The sequence below is a fragment of the Carlito syrichta genome, unplaced genomic scaffold, assembly GCF_000164805.1.
Source record: "Carlito syrichta isolate Samal-C Ts95f unplaced genomic scaffold, Tarsius_syrichta-2.0.1 Scaffold313864, whole genome shotgun sequence".
NCBI classification, from domain to species: Eukaryota; Metazoa; Chordata; class Mammalia; order Primates; family Tarsiidae; genus Carlito; species Carlito syrichta.
The window spans coordinates 407,211-426,813 of record NW_007257960.1 but is presented as its reverse complement, the minus strand read 5'-3'; the positions used below and the strand labels follow the sequence as shown (position 1 = coordinate 426,813).

The window sequence follows — 19,603 nt, the reverse complement described above, 5'->3', positions numbered from 1 at the left end:
AATACTCTCAACATAAAGAAATGATAAATGTTAGAGGTGATGGATAGCCTAATTACATAGATTTGATCATTACACATTGTAGATATATATCAAAATATCACACATACCCCATAAATATGAACAATTATTATATATACATAAATAAGAAAAAAAATGTGACACAAAAAAATGAGGATGCACTAATGATATTTTGGGGCAATAATTGTGGGAAATAGTGTCAACTTAATGAGTTTATTTTCAGCATAGTCAGAGTGTTCATGGCACATAGAGAAAAATCTTAACTCATCTAATCCAAAAGAACTCCTATTTATTAGCATGTTTTTTTCACAACAGAAATTATTTGTAAATTTTTTTTTAATTTCCTATAAGACAAGTCATCAAATTGCAGTCCATGAAACAAGTCTTGTTCTTTACCTATTTTGTAAATAAAATTTTGTTGGAATGGAGTCATACTCATATTCATTTTTATATATTGTCTGTGTCTCCACAGAACAATGGCAGAGTTGAGTAGTTGCCATAAAGGTCAAATGGCCTGCTGAGTCTAAGCTTTTATTATTTAGTCCATTAAAAAATATTCTGCCAAACCCTGTTCTAAAACATATCACATGTTCTCACTCATTAGTGGACCTTGAACAATTATCATAATACTGTAAGAAAAGGACTGGCAGTAGTAGGAAACTGCCTGGGAGAGGGAAGAAGTAGGATTGGCAGTAGTGGGAATCTGCCGGGATAGGGGGTCACACCTCATCAACAAGGGTACTTGCATAATGAACATTTGTATACCTAACCCTGAATTGTACTCCACATCTTTAAAATAAAAAAAATTAAAAAATAAAATAAAATAAAACATGTCATGCCTCTCTCTAAACACATGTGACATTTAATTAGTAATACAAGTATCACTTTTATGTATCAGAATAAGAATTAACAAAGTATGTAATGAAAGTATGAAATTATATCCAGTTCATTACATCATTAAAATTAAATATTAAATGGTCTCCAACTTTTACCTTTTAGTTTGGGAATGATACATAAATTCTTTTATGTCTTTTTAACTTATGGAAACAGAATTTGTTTAAATATCTTTTATTATTCTCCCTATAGAAGGTTGATTTAAGGTCCTTGAAATGGACAACATGCTAGTCAGGACATAAGGGCGAAAACTCATAAAGAATTACCATATGCCGGGCTCGGTGGCTCAGCCTGTAATCCCGCACCTTTGGGAGGCTGAGGTGAGTGGATTGCCTGAGCCCGCGGGTTCGAGACCGGCCTGGGCAGCAAGACCTCATCTCTACAATAAATCAAAAAATTAGCTGGGTGTGGTAGCACGTGCCTGTAGTTCCAGCTACTTGGAAGGCTGAGACCAAAGGATCACTTGAGCCCAGCAGGTTGAGGCTGCGGTGGCCAAGAGTGTGCCACTGCACTCCAGCCTGGGTGACAGAGCAAGACTCCATCTCAAAAAAAAAAAAAAATAGAATTACCATAATGATGGTCCTTAGACCACCTGTACACTTGAAAATTAAGAGAAGTCTAACATCTCTGAATTGCTTTCCCATGAAAGTATGTGTATCTGTTGACTTATGGAGAAATTCTATAAATCACCTATAGGAATAGAATTATCCAAAATACACATATGCATACTTAATAATAAAAATTGAAGCTATTTCTAAACGTTTAACCTACAATAATGTTATATTAGATCCCAAGCCAAACAGAAATCTAAAGTAAGAAGAAAAGTTTACTGATTTACCTCAACAAACTGTTCCAGATTAATTTCTACAAGTGATGATGGTAGAATTCATAAATATGTCTTTCCAATGCAACTACTTTTACTTATTTTGATGCGTTCCTTCTGATATGTTTATGTGTATGTGAAACTAATTAAGTGCAGCTAAAGAGCAAATTGGAGATACTTTCTATGAATTTTCTGTCATGCCTTTACTTTCCATCAACCTAATATTCAAATTATCACTATTACTTTACACCTCTTCTAATTCTGTTGTCTAAATGCTTTGAAAGTTAATTGATGACACTTTGTCAAAGTCACTATTTGCCTTTCAGAGATGATTTCTAAATGAAAGATGATCTCTAAATAAAAATGTGAGATAATGTCTAAATAAAAACCCCTTTAAATTCCAGCTTTGGACATGAGACCAGCAGTGAGCATTGTATTTAAAGTCATATTCCTTGGGCTGGGAATTAATTTTTGGGAAAAACAAAAAAAGACTGGGTATATACTCCCTTCTTTGAAGGAAGTGGATTGAGTTTCAAAACAACTACATATTGCTAAAATTTTGGCTTTTGCCCTATTTTCCAAATGATGTTTATTCCTGTGGCCATCATAAAGGATTGTTTTGTCATCTTAATAATCAGATCTGCAAATTTCCACTTAGCATCAAATTCAAACAAGCCAATCTGAAGGTGATTGACATCTCTTCTTGTGCATCAAAATCAATTAAAACAGATGTTTTACCTCTCCCCATGCCAAAAGCGAGCATCTTTTTATGATCAATTGTCAAGGCAAGTCTGTCCAGTGAAGTTTTGTTAATGTTTAGATAGGAAAGTGTAAGTCATTCAACTCCAGTCATCCTATCCCATCTATCTAGATTGCTATTTTGCAATTAGATTTTTTATTTAAGATGAAAATCAGTTGAGCTTTCCCTGAAAATATTTGCTGGTGTCAGAAGTGCCTTATGACCCTGAACAATATAATTTTCTAATTGCAATCAAAGGAAAGCTCTGTTTATGTCAGGGAATAACTTGGGCATCAAGATTGCTAGTGACTCTAAAACATTCCATAGTTTCCTCTTAAATTTAGAAGCCTGAAAGTTACTTCTAAAAGGCATGCTTTATTCTCTGATAGATTTGGGGGTGGGGGTGAAATTGAGAAACACAGTTTCATAGCTAACGATCTTGTCATCCTACCCTCATTTCTTTTTGCAAAATCAAGTAACGCTGAGGACGTCTTAGCATAAAAGTTTCTACTAATAACATGAACAAGAAAACTTTATTTCCTATCTCTTAAACAAGCAAAAAATGTGCTTGTCTTCTTCAAAGAATGCTAGCAAGTAATGGAAATGTATACTTATTTCCTTGGAAGATTATTTCTTAGCTTTCTGAAAGGGCCTTTGTAAGTTATTTAGTTCAAATCTTATTCCAAATGAAATACAAACACAGTAGTAACAAATAGCTCACTTTGGAATTTTGGGGATAACAGGATATTACATTTTACTTTATTCTGGGATATCTCCAAATATGAACAATTTTCTTTTTGAGAAAGTGATATATATATATCACTTTCACACACACATATGTATATGTTTATGTAAAATATTAGAGAGCACATAATAAAAATGGATCAATATTTTAGAGAGAACAATGATGAAAAACCTTTACATACTAGACTAATCCCTTTGAAGTTCAATAGTTCAGGAACAATGAGTACTATATGTATGTTACTTCATTGACAAAGAGCACATTTATAAAATTATCACATCAAGAATACGTAATGGTTGAAAACATCTGTCAGTTCTTAATTGTTCCAATGTAAGAGATCAGTTTTGAAATAACTTGAAAAATAAGATAGTTTACTTCTCTAGCAATGATTCTTTAATGGTATACCCTCTATATGACAATTGTAACCGAATTTTGACCCAAACAACCAGGGTTGCTCACTTTGAGTTCTTCAGTAGTAGAGTGGTAAAGAACGACACCCCTAAGAACATTGTAATGTTTTCTTGGTATTCTTGGAATACTCTTTTTCCATCCTTTCCACTTATGTCTTTCTTTCCACTGATTGCTGACAGGCCAAAATCTTTGGCTAGAATTAAATCTGAAGATAGGAAAGTAGTTTAACAAAAGCCGATATCAATATACAATGCTTTGATTAATTACATGAAGGGTTGTAAAAGTTATCTAGTCATAAAGAATTCAAATACTGGATTAATGTAAATCTATTCAAGTGAAATATAATACAGCTAGTAAAGGCTAGTAGAAGTGTGACCAAACTGAGTTTTAGTGTCAGTAAAGCATAAACTGTGTCCAAATAAGAATAAACCTCTTCAGGGAGTTTTAGTAAAAGTGTAAAAGAATTTCACACTTCTGCTATGCATTTCCCTTAGCAAGGCACTTTTCTCAGTGAAAGGTTTGCAGGAAAGTGTGGTCTCCATAACAACCTGACTCTGATGTGAGCAAAAAGAGAACATTCTCCAGTGCCCAGAATGTTCACCATTTATCCTTAAAACATATTGCTCTTTTCCAGGGAAATTTTCTATCTGTAATGATAGGTACAATTTAGTTTGGTTTTATTTTACATGTAGTCTTGGAGGTCTTTAGATCACAAAGATTAGAGAAGTTAACAAGAGTATAGTGAAGGATTTAAATCAGTGATACTTGTTTAGCAGGATCATGAAACTTAATGAACCTCTTCAGAACGCTGTGGGAAAGAAGTGCTAGTGGTTGTTGGCTAAGAAGACATAAATCTGGGTTACACCAGTGCTATTCCTGAGGTTATCTGCTATAGAAAGAATTTTTTTTATCCTAAATTTTCGAGAAGGAAAATGACAATGCATACTGTTAGGTCCTAAGTTTAAAAAGGCCTCCTTTTTCTACAATCGTTTTTCATCAGTGCAAATTGTAGCGGAACAAGGTAAAACCCCTGAAACAATGAGAGAGAAAATAAAAAAGAGAGAGAAGTGAAGGCTTTGTGATTAAATATATGTATGTAATCATTTTTTAAAGCGGGAAAATACCTCTTTTTCACAGGTTGGTGTGATTCTTTTAAATCCTTGGTTGTATCCATGAATCCACACATGATGATATAGGCAGGGGGAAGGGCAGAGTAGAAAATCAAAAGGTAAGATGTCTAACATTAAAAGACTATTGTAACAAAATTATAAAGAGTAGCTGAGAAGTTGTAGGACATTTGTGCCCAAGCTAGTGAACAAGTTAAGCAAAGAACACAAATATATGGAACAGGTTTTTAAAAATAAAATTAAAAAAAAAATTCTACATCTTTTGCCATTACCTGGTAGTTTTTATGTGGGCCAAACACTTTAATAAAGCCCAAGTATTCTTATCTATTGCTGTTGATATATTCAGGAAAAATCATGCTCAAGGTTACAAAGAATCTTAGCCAGAAGACTGAGTCTTTTCCTGATCATTTTTATCAGAAAGTATTTGGTGACAAGAGGCTGTACATATTCTTTCATCTGCAGCATTCTCTTCAATAACTGTGCCCCAATTAATTTCAGATATAGAAACTAAAGATTAAATCTTATGAGTGCTAACAGTGTTCTACTTAGGGGCTTAATTCAAACTACAAATACGTTCTAAGGTTTCTAAGTTTGAAATATTCTGTAGTGAGCAAGTAATATTTTTTTTCATTGGGTTCCCTCAGTGTAAGTGAACTGAGTCCAGGATAACTTTTCTTTTTAGAAGAAGAAAGACTAACAAATGAAAACACACACTAAACAATTATGCCTTTAGCACAAATTGAAAATAAAGGACAATCAAACTTCAAAAGAAACAGAAACAATAGAAGAGAACAAATATTTGAAATTATAATCCAAAAAAAATTTTCAGAAATCACAAAAGAACTTGATTGTAAAATTTCACTGGATGTCTTAAAATTTATTCAGAACAATTAATTCTGAGAAATATTATAATTGGTCTACTGGTTTCAAAGATAAAGAATAAATTGTCAAGGTCTTCTGGGGGGGGGGTGACAAGAAAATAATTCTTTAGAAAGGCAAAGAATTAGATCGGCATCAGACTTTTCAAAAACAATATACAAAGTAAGACAAAATGTAGCAGAATTTTATTTTTAAAAAACTTAATTAAAAAAAGTATCTAACAAAACTTATAATTAACCAAATTGTCAAAGAATATTGAAAAACTGTTTTAATTATATAATATTTTAGAAAATTCCATACCCATGGGCTCTTCTTGAGAATTCTGTTTTATCTAATCAATAATCGAAGAAAATTCATTCAGCAAAAGAATTGCTGTTAAATAATTGAAAACTAAAATTAAGGTGAGAAGCCGGGCTTGGTGGCTCAGTCTGTAATCCCGCGCCTTTGGGAGACTGAGGTGAGTGGATTGCCTGAGCCCGCGGGTTCGAGACCTGCCTGGGCAGCAAGACCTCATCTCTACAATAAATCAAAAAATCAGCCAGGCATGGTAGCTCATGCCTGTAATTCCGGCTACTCGGAAGGCTGAGGTGGAAGGATCGCTGGAACCCAGCAGGTCGAGGCTGCGGTGGCCGGGAGCGGCCACTGCACTCCAGTCTGGGCGACAGAGTGAGACTCCAACTCAAAAAAAAAAAAAAATTAAGGTGAGAATGAGTGTGAAAAACTAATGTACAATTGTAATACACTATAACAATGCAGAACTGATGCACCAAAAAGTGACAGGAGACGGAAAAGTAAAGGAAACATTAAAGTAGAATAAGCTACCACAAAAAAGTGCAAACCATTCAAATACAATCATATTAATAGTAACCACTGAAAAGTACAAAGAATGCACATTTCTTAAAGAAAAAACATAGTTCATACATACATATAATCTTAAAATATTGTAGAAGAATTGATAGCAAAGATATTGATTATAATAACACATGTGAATAAGCTTAATTATCCATTAAAAAAGATTAAAAATCTGGCTAAAAGATAGAGGCCAATTAATGTTATATATCATTGCACTTTATATCAAAGAAAAATACCTAGAACAAAGAAAGTAATGACAAATAATAGGCAGAAAATGGACCAGGCACATGGCTCAAGTCTGTAACCCAGCACTTTGGGAGGCCAAGGTGAGAGGATTGCCTGAACTCAGGAATTCGAGAACAACCTAGGCAACTGGGCAAGACCTCATCTCTACAATAAATTGAAAAAATTAGTTGGGCATGGTGGTGCCCACCTGTAGTTTCAGCTACTGAGAAGGCTGAGGCAGAAGGATTGCCTGAACTCAGCTGGTCAAGTCTGCAGTGGTGATGAGTGTGCCTCTGCACTCCAGCCTGGGTAACAGAATGAGACTCCAATTAAAAACAAACAAACAAACAAAACAACAGGGAATAATGAGTGGATAAAAGTATATACACATATGAAAATAATGCCTTTCATAATATAGAAGTAGTAATTGTGATATCAAGCAAAAAAAAAAAAAAACAAGACCTGATAACAATGAGCATTTTTCATCCTGAAAAACATGATTCATAACAAAGATATAAAACTTTAGAATATCTTTGCACCAAAGACCACAGCAACAACTTTGCAGAGCAAAAACTACAACAAATACAAGGGGATTTGAATACACACACAAATAATAGTAGATTTTAATGTACTGTTGTTAGTCAAGGCAGATCAAGTAAAGAAAAAAGTAAGTTGTTCTAAATAAGAGCTCATAGAAATAATTAAAGAAAAATAAATGGGGAAAGAAATTGAGACAACAGTTCATAGAAAACAAAAGCGTATTAATGACTTATAAAGGAAGGATGTTCAATGCTATTCATTAAACAGAAAATGAATAAAAATGAAATAACTTCTGCACTGTCAGATTGGAAAAATTGTAAAATTTAATAGCATAAAGTTTCTCAAGTGTGTTGATTGGATGAAATTGGGGTCATCTTCACTCAAAAGTTATATATATTTTAACTCAGTAATTGCTTTATGAGTAACTCCACAATGTATTTCCTGTCTCATCTGTATAAGCGAAGGGAACCAAAGTAGTCTTATTAAAGAAAGAAAAAATGAAAGAATTAAATATCCCTTAAAAGAAAACAGAATCCAGGCTTGGTGACTCAGACTGTAATTCCAGAACTTTGGGAGGCTAAGGTGAGTGGACTGCCTGAGCACGTGTGTTCGAGACCAGCCAGGGCAACTGGCGAGATCTTGTCTCTACAATAAATCAAAATTTAGCCGAGCGTGGTAGTGTGCTCCTGTAGTTCTGGCTATTTGGAAGGCTGAGGTGGAGGATTCGCAAGAGCCCAGCAGGTCGACACTGGGGTGGCCGTAAGCGTGTCTCTGTACTCCAGCCTGGGCAACAGAGTGAGACTCCAACTCAGAAAAAAAAAAAACAAAAACAAAAACTGAGAATCATACGCTATTGAGACACAGATCAGAATCATATGATAAACTCTATGTATTGACATGGGAAGATATATTGTTAACTCAAATTAATAAAAAGTTACTTAAGAGTATCTAAATAATGTGTGAGTGTGTGCATATGTGTGTGTAAGTTAAATGAGAAAACTTGTAAAGATATCTAAGAAACGATTGTTTTGTATTTTGGTAGGAAATTTATTCTTCCATAAATGTTAATTTCATTTCATTTAACAAAGTGCATGCATTATTTTAATGATAATGATGGTAAAACTAAAATCAGTAATGCTGATGTAGTAAGAAAAGCAAAAAAAAAAAAAGACACTAACAAATTGTTGGAAATTATTGTAACAGGTAAAGTCTTGGAGAAATTGACTGTGAAAACTTTAAAATATAGAAAAACGCTACTCAATCAGTCCTTCTTCTACCAAAGTTTGTTTAGTCTTCTAAGCTTTCATCTAAGCAAACTGTTCTAAATTGTTCTTTGAGTTTAGCATTGTGGTGTTCTGGTGTTGCAATGGACCTTTTGGGATTATCTAATGTAATTACTCATTTTATAGACGAAGAAAGTAGACGATGAAGTGACTTGCCTTGATCCACACACAATAAACTACAGAGCTGAGACAATGAGGCACATTTTCTGATTGCCTCTTCGGCAGTTTTCCTGCTTTTCGGATGGGGAAGAGCCTATTTATCATTTACAGAGAAAGCTGACTAAATAATACTACCAAGTAACTTGTGTTTGTTTTATTATTCTTCTGCTGATAATTGTGTCTATGAGTAATGCTCCAAAAGACGCCAGGGAAAACCAAAACAAGAGAACAACAAGATATGTGCCTATTCATATGTACAGTGAGCTATGCAGAGACATATTTTGATCACCTTGACAGAAACAATTAACCAAATTACTTAAAGATTTAGACTAGATTGACTGAAAAATTAAAGTTAAATGAGTTTTAAGTAATCCAGTATCTAGTGAGAAGTCTTGTCTCCACATGGTCCTAAATGAGACTATATAAGATAAAAATGGCCCCCGTGGCTTGATTGGTCAGTTTCCATAATGAGTGTAATTGTCTATGAGAACAGGAGAGAAGCCACAGAAAATCTTATCAATACTTACAATAACGTCTTGCTGCATAAACCATAACTGTTGACAACATATTTTGCTTTTATCATAATTCCACTTCCTACAATTTGATCCCTGTTTTATCTCTAAGAATATTTATCAAGTGTATCAAACCAGTTCTGCCCATTTTTTTCTTTTCTTTTTTTTTTTAAGTTGGAGTCTCACTCTGTCACCCACACTGGAGTGCATTGGCCGCTCCCGGTCACTGCAGCCTTGACCTGCTGGACTCTGGCGATCCTTTCACCTCAGCCTTCCAAGTAGCTGGAACTACAAGCGCGCGCTACCACACCCGGCTCATTTTTTAATTTATTGTAGAGACGAGGTCTCACCAAATTGCAGAGGTGGGTCTTGAACCTGCGAGCTCAGGCAATCCACTCACCTCAGCCTCCCAAGGCGCAGGATTACAGGCTGAGTCACCGAGCCCAGCTACATTTTTTTCTTAGTCTCCAAAATTCTTATACATTTTCAGTCACTTTTTTGATTTGTGAATTTCATTGTGACTTTGGGAGCTTACCTAGTGATTCAAACACAGTATCCGATTCAAATTTTAATAAAAAAGGTAGCATGGAAAATGGGCCCAATGTCAATAAGGTTTCTGTTAACTACATCACAGCTTGTTTTTATTCATAGTGTGGTGATGCTACCAGGAAGAATTATGAAACATCATAAACACTGGCTACCCTTTTCAACAGAACTCTAAAGAAAGAACTGCAAATGATGATTAGACTAAAAATGAACACGACCTCCTGTTGTCCATGGAAAATTCTGATAGAAGCAACATTTTCTCACCTCTGCCCCGCTATCCCACATTGTGCTGAGTGTGTCTAGAGAAGTAAGAGAGTGGGGAGAGGAAGGAGAATGTTTTCCTCTAGAGTCTTCTTCATGCTGGAGCAACTGTTAGATGTTTTTGGGTGATGGTGAATGTTGATGGATCCAGTTGGCATGGGTGAAAAGGGCTTCCTATCCAGGCTATCTCTGTTAGAATTTCCCCATAACACAAAATTGGCCGAGCAAATGAACAATCACAAAGGAGATGACCTTGACTTGTGGTCTCCAGAGCCAGAAATGGGATGAGAAGATCTGCTGCTGGAAAGCTGAAAAAGAACTGTCCTGGGGCAAAATTCAACCCAACACAAAATAAAAATCAATAATAATAAGTCTTTTGTAACATTAAAGGCATGGAACTATGGTTATTCTATCAATTCAACTTTTTTACCAAGTAGAAGTTTATAATGAAGTCGTAATTCTTTGTTTGTTTTGTTTGTTGTTTGCCTAGTATTTAGATCTTCACAGCATGAAAATAAGGCCTGAATAGTCAAATATCATATTTTTTTAAATGAATATTCAAGGAATTAGATTTAGATAATGTATGATGTTTGAATTTGGCTAATGTTTTTTGAGTGAGCACATCTTTTTCTGTTAAACTGTTTATCTGAGAGTCACGTAAAGATGTCGCTAGCTTCATTCATATTGATGCTTTTATTTTTGCAATTTTTGAATGAAATAACAGCTAACACTCCTACAGGCTTACCACATGTCAGAAACTCTTTCAAGAACTTTACAAGCATTACACTTTTCAGCCCTTTCAACAGTCCTGTGAGAAAGGTACTGTTGTAGCCTTCACTTTACAAATGAGAAAATGGAGGCAAAGAACAGTTAAGTTACTTGATTAGGGTCACACAGCTGAGATGGAACACAGTCTCCTGCTAGGATGACTACATAAAGCAGTACAGAGGAGACAAGATAGAATGGAGAAATGAGATCACATTACCAGATAATGTAAACTTCCTGCTGCTAAATATCCAGATATTTTTCTGAGTGGGTAGAGCCTGTGATTTGAGGGCAGTGGTTTTGGTCCATGTAATTTTGCATAATTAGTAGCACTTTTTGAAAGAGTCAGAATAAGCTTAAATGTTTACTAAATCGGTTAGTGTTTTAAACCCTCTTTAATTTCAGTTTTCAGTGTGCCTTCCCTGTTATGTGCCCATTTGTTCAAAGTTCCTATCCTTGCTTGACTGCATGAATGCAGCCCGTTTCTTTCCATCTTCAACCCTCTGCCATCTACCCTAGATTGACATTTGCAGATAGTGTCTCAGTTGGCAAAAATAATTCTCTCTTTAATGCCATTATTAGTTGGAAAAAGATGCGGATAATGGGAAAAGACATTTAATATTTTACCTTCTGGAAAATTTGTTGTTGATTATCCTAAAGATGATTCTGGTGAATCTTTAGTGCTTGAATTTAAAGCACAAAAGCAAGGTGACAAAGGAGAAAAAGTTTAGGCAAGAAACCATCTTTCTAATTTCTGGAATCAAAGTGAGGTCAGCTCTCTATCTGCATACATGATTAAGTGTGGTTTTATGTAGAGGGAAAACACTGTGAAGGAGTCATGCGACCTTAACTCCCTTTCCAAGCAAAAAGTCTGAATCAGAGCCTGACATACTGCTCTGTTTCCTCCCCTATGCTTGACCCTTTCAAGAATCTCAAGATCTGGCCACACAGAGTTGGTTGTATTTCCTGAATGCACAGTGCTCCTGGTCTTTGTGGATGCTTTTCCTCTGCCTGAAATAATCTCACTCTTCCCGCCTCCCTAATCCATCCTTCATCACCTATTATATGGGATGCTGCTATGAGAAGGATGCAGTCTCAATATGAACTCATCCCTCGAGATAGCATTAAATGTCTTTCCTCTATTCTTGTACCACATGCTTGTTTCCTAAATGAACCACTAGAAACTAGAGTAAGCCCTTGAAGCACCAAATGACAAAGAGTTGCCTCTGTCTATAGTTTTCGAACATATATAGTGTGTGGTTTTTACTTTGATTTTCTTCATACACATTTTCCTTTGCCTTATATTTGCAATTTTCTAAATTCAAGGCATTATCTCTCTCAAGCTGTATGAACACCAAATTTTCCTTTATGAAATCTATGTAAGAAATAAAGTGGAATTTAAAGAGAATTATTTTCTTTTACTGAATTTTATGAGAGAGAGAGATACTCAGTTTGTTTAGTGTAATTCACTTTGCTTATTATGAGCTGTTACCGAAGATATTTCTATTATTGAAGGTGACATTTCACTATATATATTTTAAACATCACATATTTCAATTTAATTCTATTGGATACTGATTAAGTATTTACTACAGCCTGTTCTGGGTGTCAAAATATGTCTGATACTGTTCTAAGTATCAGAAATATGAAGCTGAATGTGTATGTAGAAATTCACACTGGGAATTAGAAAGAAAAAGTAACAATTAATCTCATTTAATATGCTCTAAATATACATTTTTTAGAAAGCAAAATTATCATGTAATAAAGTCTGGTCTGTAATTTGATTTTGAAGTCTTTAAAGATTCATTTTCTTTCTTGTCATGTTTATATTTCCATGATGGTCTATGAGTTGTACTATCTGTACCTTTGTAAGCAAGATCCTCTACAGCCTGGCTAACTGCAGATACTTGAAGGGAAATTATTAGAAGGTAATAGGAATGGATACTGGAGTAAAATAAGAATATGGGACAGTGAGAAAAAAAGTTGAATTATTATCTTCAGAGCATCAGATTAAAAGAAAGAATAGGAACCAGATTAGGGAAAAAGTGACAAGTGTAGAAGGCAAGGAGGGAAGGAAGGAAAGAGGGAGTGAGGCAAGAAAGAAGAAAAAGGAAGGGAGGACAAAGAGAGAAAGGAAAGAGGAGAGGGAGGGAGGAAGAAAGAATAGTATCTCTTACAAAGCATATCATTTTATCTCTTTATCTTAGAGTCAACACCTTCTGTTGAGCCAACATCTGTGTTCTCTCAAATACAACTACCAAATTGTCTCTTTCTCTCTCTGTTTCTCTCTCTGTCTTTTATTTTTTGTCAGTCTTAAGGTTGAGTTTTCTCCCCCATACTTTGGTATAAATAGATAAGTCTAACGCGAGCCTGTTTGTTCAGGTGGTTTGGAACAAGTCACACGTGATACAGTCTTCCTGGAGACATGGCTGAACATTATGTCATTCTCTTCTCTGCTTCCTCTGTTTTTGAAGTCACTCAAGCAGCAGCTGAAAAGACACTTCTCACCAGTTGTCTTAATGTTTTCATTCCATATCCTGTGTCCTGCATGTATTGGTTAGCTTTTGCCAAGCATAATGCTTTCTCTTTTAATCCTATTATTTATTCTGAGAATGACCTAAGAACTTCTAGAAAACATGCCAACTTTGCCAGAGTGAACATATTTTCCTAGGAAGCAATGATTACAGGGGTTCTTACACTTAGATTTTCAGATGGTTCATTGTATTAGTTGAATTTATTAGAAGAAATCATGAGAAACGGAGGTTGGTCATCTTACTATTTGGAAAGATGTATTGGAGTAACTGAAAATCTGGCCATTTTTCATGGAGATAAACTTTATTGGAATAAAAAGTGTGTTGTAAGAATTGAGTAGAAGGACAAAGTCTAGCCACAGATATAAGAAAACAAAATCAAATTAATAGATCTTTGTCTCTAGATAAAATATGCTCCATTCTATTCAGATTTTCTGTTAGAATCTAAATTCCCCTGGTTTAGGAGAGGATTAATTCCAGAACCTGAGGTAGCTTTTAATCTGTATGTGGCAGACAAGTTGCCACAGTTGTGGGGACTAAGGAACAAAGTGACAGGGATTAATCACAATTCTTGTGTAAAGTTAAAATAATCCACGTGTTATGCCCATTACAATCTCTTAGATACTCTGGAAAAGACTATACTTAAAGTCAGTCTGATAAGACCTAGACTTCTTCACTTGTCACTTTTTCCCTAATCTGGTTCCCATCCTCTTTTTTAGTCTGATGCTCTGAAGATAATAATTCAACTTTTTTTCTCACTGTCCCATATTCTTCTTTTACTCCAAACTAGAATTAGAACTGCAGAATCTTAGAGTTTATTTTAGTATATCAGAGTAGCAAGGTACATATTACCTTGAGTAAGAGATAAAGATAACTTCACCAAGGAAAGAGAAACCAAATGTAGCTTTAATCAATAAAGCAGACATATTTTATATGAACTCCTTTAACACAGTGTTTTGCGTGTGGTGTACCAGTTCGTTTTTTTGGATGTAATTTTGAACTGCCGTCCCTGTATAAGCATGAAGTCTTATGAAATTCATTTCTTGGTTTCCACCACTATTAGAATAAAAATATGCAACAGGATCATTTAAAAGATAGATAAAGTGAGATAAAGTCACTTGCAAATATCATTTCTTGTTTCTTTCAGTTGCTGTTGTGCCCTGGGCAGCTTTTGTCATCTCTAGACCTTGTGGGATTCTTTGATCAACCTTCAGAAATGATGATATCCTTACATAGTAAAGATAATCTTTTCTCTAAATATGAAATTTTGGTTAAATAAGCTCTGACATTACCATGAATGCTTAAATGAGGGTAAGTGAATTTAGTGTTATGATTAAATGCTAATAAGAATTTTATTATATCTTTTCCAGATTAGTTATTCTCTGAGATAAATGTCCTGGACAAATGTCAGTATGAAAAAAGTAACTTTTCCAATCATGGATATTATAATCTCAGAGAGATTTCACTTAGATATGAACATAAAATATGAAAGAAAGCAACAATAGAGCAGAAACATAAGTATAACATTAAAAATTTTAAACTGTATTAATTCATTTTTTGGCAAAGCTGTATTAGTACCTGCTATGTGCTAGGTCTTATTACTGACCTCCATATATTTTTCTCATAACTTCTCACTGCCATTTAGAATAAACTCCATATTTCTTACCCCATCCTCCAAGGTCTAATATGAATGCATTCTCCTCTCTAACTCACAAATAGATCTTCATTCTGGTTTTATGCAGCTCCAGAGTCCAGAGTTTTCACTTGCTCTTAATATCTCTTGGTAGTACTCCTTCCCTCCCCAACCAACCTCATCTCCAACCTCTGCTCCTGAAAATGGTTCATTGTATTTCATACTTTACAAATGAATTCAAAGTTGCTTCCTCAAAGTGGCCTTCTTTAACTCACCTTATTTATGTGTTTAATGTCAAAACTATTTATAGCTTATTGGTTTAAATAGACATTCAAATACACAAACATATGATTGATTAATACACTTTTTACATCTCTCTTATGCTACAGGCTTTTCTTACATCTGTCTTTTTTTATTGTCTTGCAACATGCTAGTATTTATTGAAGAACTTCAGTTGTTCTGTGGTGCTTTCTATGTCTACATTTTGATAGTTGCATTTGTCATTTTCTTTAATAGTTTTGTTCTTAACTGGCTTTTCTTCAGTTAATTATTTACTTTTTTTTTTTTTTTTTTTTGGTTTTCTCCAGTTTGTGGAAGAAAAAAAAATTTAGTGGTTTTGTACATATTATGTCCTGAACACTTAGACTCGTGTCTATCACACAGTAGGTTTTTAATAAGTATGATGTTCATGTCCTAGATACCGGGTATATAATTGTAAAGACAGACTTACAGGTTGGATCTTAACAGGATTTATAATCTTCAATGAACAAGACACTGTTTTCAAAGACAGCGAAATGAGGGTCTATTTATTTTCATTTCTTTTATTTTTTTAAGATTTGACTCTTTCATTTTCCAATAGTTGCTATTTGTGGGCTCACACTAATCAATTCTAGTTGCTCTTCCCATAACAACACTTTCTGCTATGGACTCTGGAAAAGAAATTGCAAGCAAACAGAAAACAAATCTTCTTGAGTATATATAAGGAATCAAGAGTTTTCTCCAATTATAATCTGAAATCCTATTTTTGACTTCTGTATCATAAGCAAGTTGACATTTTTCGCACTTTTGTACCAGAATATGTTTTCACATTTCTGACTGGATTATTCTTCAATATATACGATTATGTTCAAGTAGTAAGAAGGACAACAGTGCATTCTATTGAATATTTTTGCATTTGTTTATTGCAATACTAGTTAAAACACCAGTTTATGATTTTTTGATACATTCAGTAGTTCAACAAATGCCTGATTCTTTTCATCTGACCGAAGTTGCAAGTCAACACTTCACTGAAGAAAAGGTATAAAATTATAGCACTAATTTCTGAAATAAAGAACTGAAATTCATCTTTCCAGTTTCCTCTTTCAGTCCACCACTATTCCACATGTTCCTGCTCTTGTCCTGGAATGAGCCACCAAATGCTCTTAGTTCAAATGGTAGCATACATAACAAAACTGAAGTGAAAAAGGAAAATACAAGCAACCAGTCCACACTCTCCACTAAAGTGCCAGGAAGAGGACTGTTTGGTCAGCTTGAGTTACTACCACATTTTTCTTGACTTCTATACCTGTCTGGTTAAAAATGAAGATTTTTAGCTTTTCCAGTGTTCGATCTGTGTGATTAAATCTAGCCACTGGTCTAGCTCCTTGAAATAACAAAATGTTAGGAACAGCTACGGTGCCAAATCTGGTAGAAGGGCTGCCGCTGTGCTGAGATGCATCCAGAGCCAGAAAATGAAGAGTTGGAAATGCCTGTGGCAGAGGATTAAAGTGAGGGGCCAAACGGGCAGAGAATTGGCACCACGGGGTGTAAAACAGGACTAGAGTACAGTCATTACCATTTGGATTTAGAAAATCCATAAGGTCCTGTGACGTATTTGACATCTTCAGAGTGACATTTTCTAGTCCCGCCACGTTTCTCTCCTCGCAGTTCACCTTTGGGGATTTCAGGCTTTCAGTGCTGCTGGAGTTCTCAGCGGGGGCGGGCTCAGCCTCCGCCTCTTGGGGCTCCACGTGGGACTCCCTTTCTCGCTCCAGCACTGTCTTGGGAGAAGTGGCTCTCTCTAACACTGCTCCTGGAGTCCCCCTCTCCTCCAGCGCCACCGGTGCCACTGCTGGACTCGGAGCTCAGCTTGTCCCCGGGAATCACAGAAGGCATCGCCACTGATCGCCATGGTTGTCCAGCCCCCGCACCGCATCAGCCTCTTCTGTTGCCCTGCTCTGGCCCATCCGGTCACGCAGGGACTCCTCCTTGCTCCGGTACTCGGCCCCCACACGGAGAGGCTGAGCAGGCTTCTTCGCCGACCATAAGTAGCATTTTCCATCCATCTTTCCTCTGCAACCTCCACGCTGCGGGCGGGAAGCCCCAGCACCCACAGCAGCACCTGCCACCAGCCGAGGCGCCCCCTGACGCGGGCAGCGGCGGGACCACCACCCAGGCCTAAGCACAACCCACCGCGACCCAAGTCGCTGCGTGTATTTTCTGAAAATCTACATCATCACGCTAATCCGCCATATGAACACGTGGTTTCACATTTTTAGCCACAGTTCTGGCATTATGCTTGAGTGAATTTCTCCATTTATAGAAACAGAAGAAAAACATACAGGCTATATATACATAGCAGAAAAAGAAAACATTTATGTTTGGAAATTTTTGATGAAAATCGTGATAGATTTACAATGTCTCATTGTTCATAGCATATAAATATATCTTTATTATGGGTTGCCAATTTTTTGAGAATCAAGTAATGCTCATACTTTAAAGTTGTCAGGTATTTTGGGAAAATGTTTGTACTTTATTATATTAAAGATAGAGTTACATGTATTACATGGATTACTACAATGTTTATATTGTGAGTTTATAATCATGGAAAACTGAATACCTGTCCTTACACTGTTGGATTTCTGAACATTATTTGTTTAGATGTTGGTCTTAATACTATTCTTTCTGAGAAGAGAATAAAAAGATTAAAAAATAGTAATAATGTATTGTTGCATATACATTGAGAAGTGTATGGTTAAAACTGTGTCTACAGGTTAACACAACCAGGTAATGAATAAAACTTTATTTAAATGTTTAGATGTTTTGACATAAAATATCAGATATCAAATACGAAACATGTTTTAAACTCCTCCCTTTTGTCATTCTTAGAAATGAGGCTTCAACAGCTTTCCAAAAATAAAATATGAAATCCAGATATCTATTTTTTTTAAACTTGCTTTGCCACTCTCCAAAATTTTTTTAAAAATTGTATCTTTGCTTAGGTTGCTTTTTTTTCTCCTTGTTTGCTCTAATATTCTCTTTTTCATCCAAAACTTACTTGAAAACCCTATTATTTCTATGTGGGAAGCATTTCCTCAGTTCCTCCAAGGGATTGTGATTGTTTGTTAAATCCTCATAGCACCAGGTGCATTTCCAATGTTCTTACTCTGTCTGGCTCTGTTTTGTGTATTTGTCACAAATAATAAATTTTAAGATGCCTGAGAGCAGGTAGCATTTTTCATCCATCTTTGCATCCCAGTAGGACCTAGCATAGGTTCTGGGACATGGCATTGTTCAGTAAATCTTTCGTGAATCAAATGTTTCCATGACTTTAATTCCAGGAGCAATGTAAAAAAGGTCAAGTCTTGAGAGCCGGCTAGGGATAACCAGTTATGCTAGACAAATGCAGTGCCAGAAAATACGGTTCCCCTTATGAATAAAGCATTTATTTATCTTTTGCTATCTGATATCAATAAAAGAAAAAATAATACCAGAAATTTAATCCAATACAATATTAACAAGAGAATTGAACATTTCAGTTGATTTCATTTTGTGTTTAACATAGTAAAATGTAAAAAAAATTTCCCTAAACATCTCAGAACCTTAATGACTTATGAAAGACATTTCAAGTGAGACGAAAACGTTATTTTTCAGAACAAATTTCCTGCTATTTATTTATCCTGTTTGCTTGTTAGATTGCCTGCAACATAAGCAAGCAATATATACATCTTTTCTTTTTAGACATCAGGTTGCCAAATGCACAGGTAAATAAAAACTGAGTTCCTCCCTTGGTTTTTAGACAGTACACAAAGCCTACAACAAATGTTTCTCAGAAAATGATTACAGGGAAAACTAATGTCTAAAATTTAAGTGTTCAAAGATTTATCTCAACCCCAGATATTTGGAGGCATACATGATTCTCAAAAGTTTTCATTTAAGACTCATGTTAAAGAAATACCAGGACCAAATAACATGAGAAAGACTGGGATTTTTTGAAGTGATATCTGAGGTAGTGTAGCTAGTACAGGTTAGACATAGATAAATTTCCAAAAGGTAGGTTTTAGGAAGTGTTCAGACATTTTTAAATTTACATTTTACTGCAGGTTAAGCTGGCAACCTATCCCATCCCCTCCATCAGATGCAAGACTAGTACAGCCCAACCTTTCAATTCATGGTTAGCATAATAATCATTAGGAAACTTACAATGGCAGAAGGCCAAAGACCACCCCTTAACTGACTAAATCCATAGAAATGATAGTAAGACCACCTTTGCTAAGGAACTTGTGAATTGGAAACATCTGACAGGTCTCCCACAAAAGACCATGTGGTCAGGAAAAGACTACCCCTTCCCTTCTGGCCACCCATCAGGAGCCCAGAGATGTCAATCTCCAGAGCAAAGGTCTCT

The 19,603-nt window shown here is 35.4% G+C and overlaps 1 pseudogene; it reads right to left on the bottom strand.

The window, feature by feature from the left end:
• Positions 1 to 16,312: 16,312 nt before the first annotated feature.
• LOC103273182 lies at positions 16,313 to 17,329 on the bottom strand (annotated as a pseudogene).
• Positions 17,330 to 19,603: the final 2,274 nt, after the last annotated feature.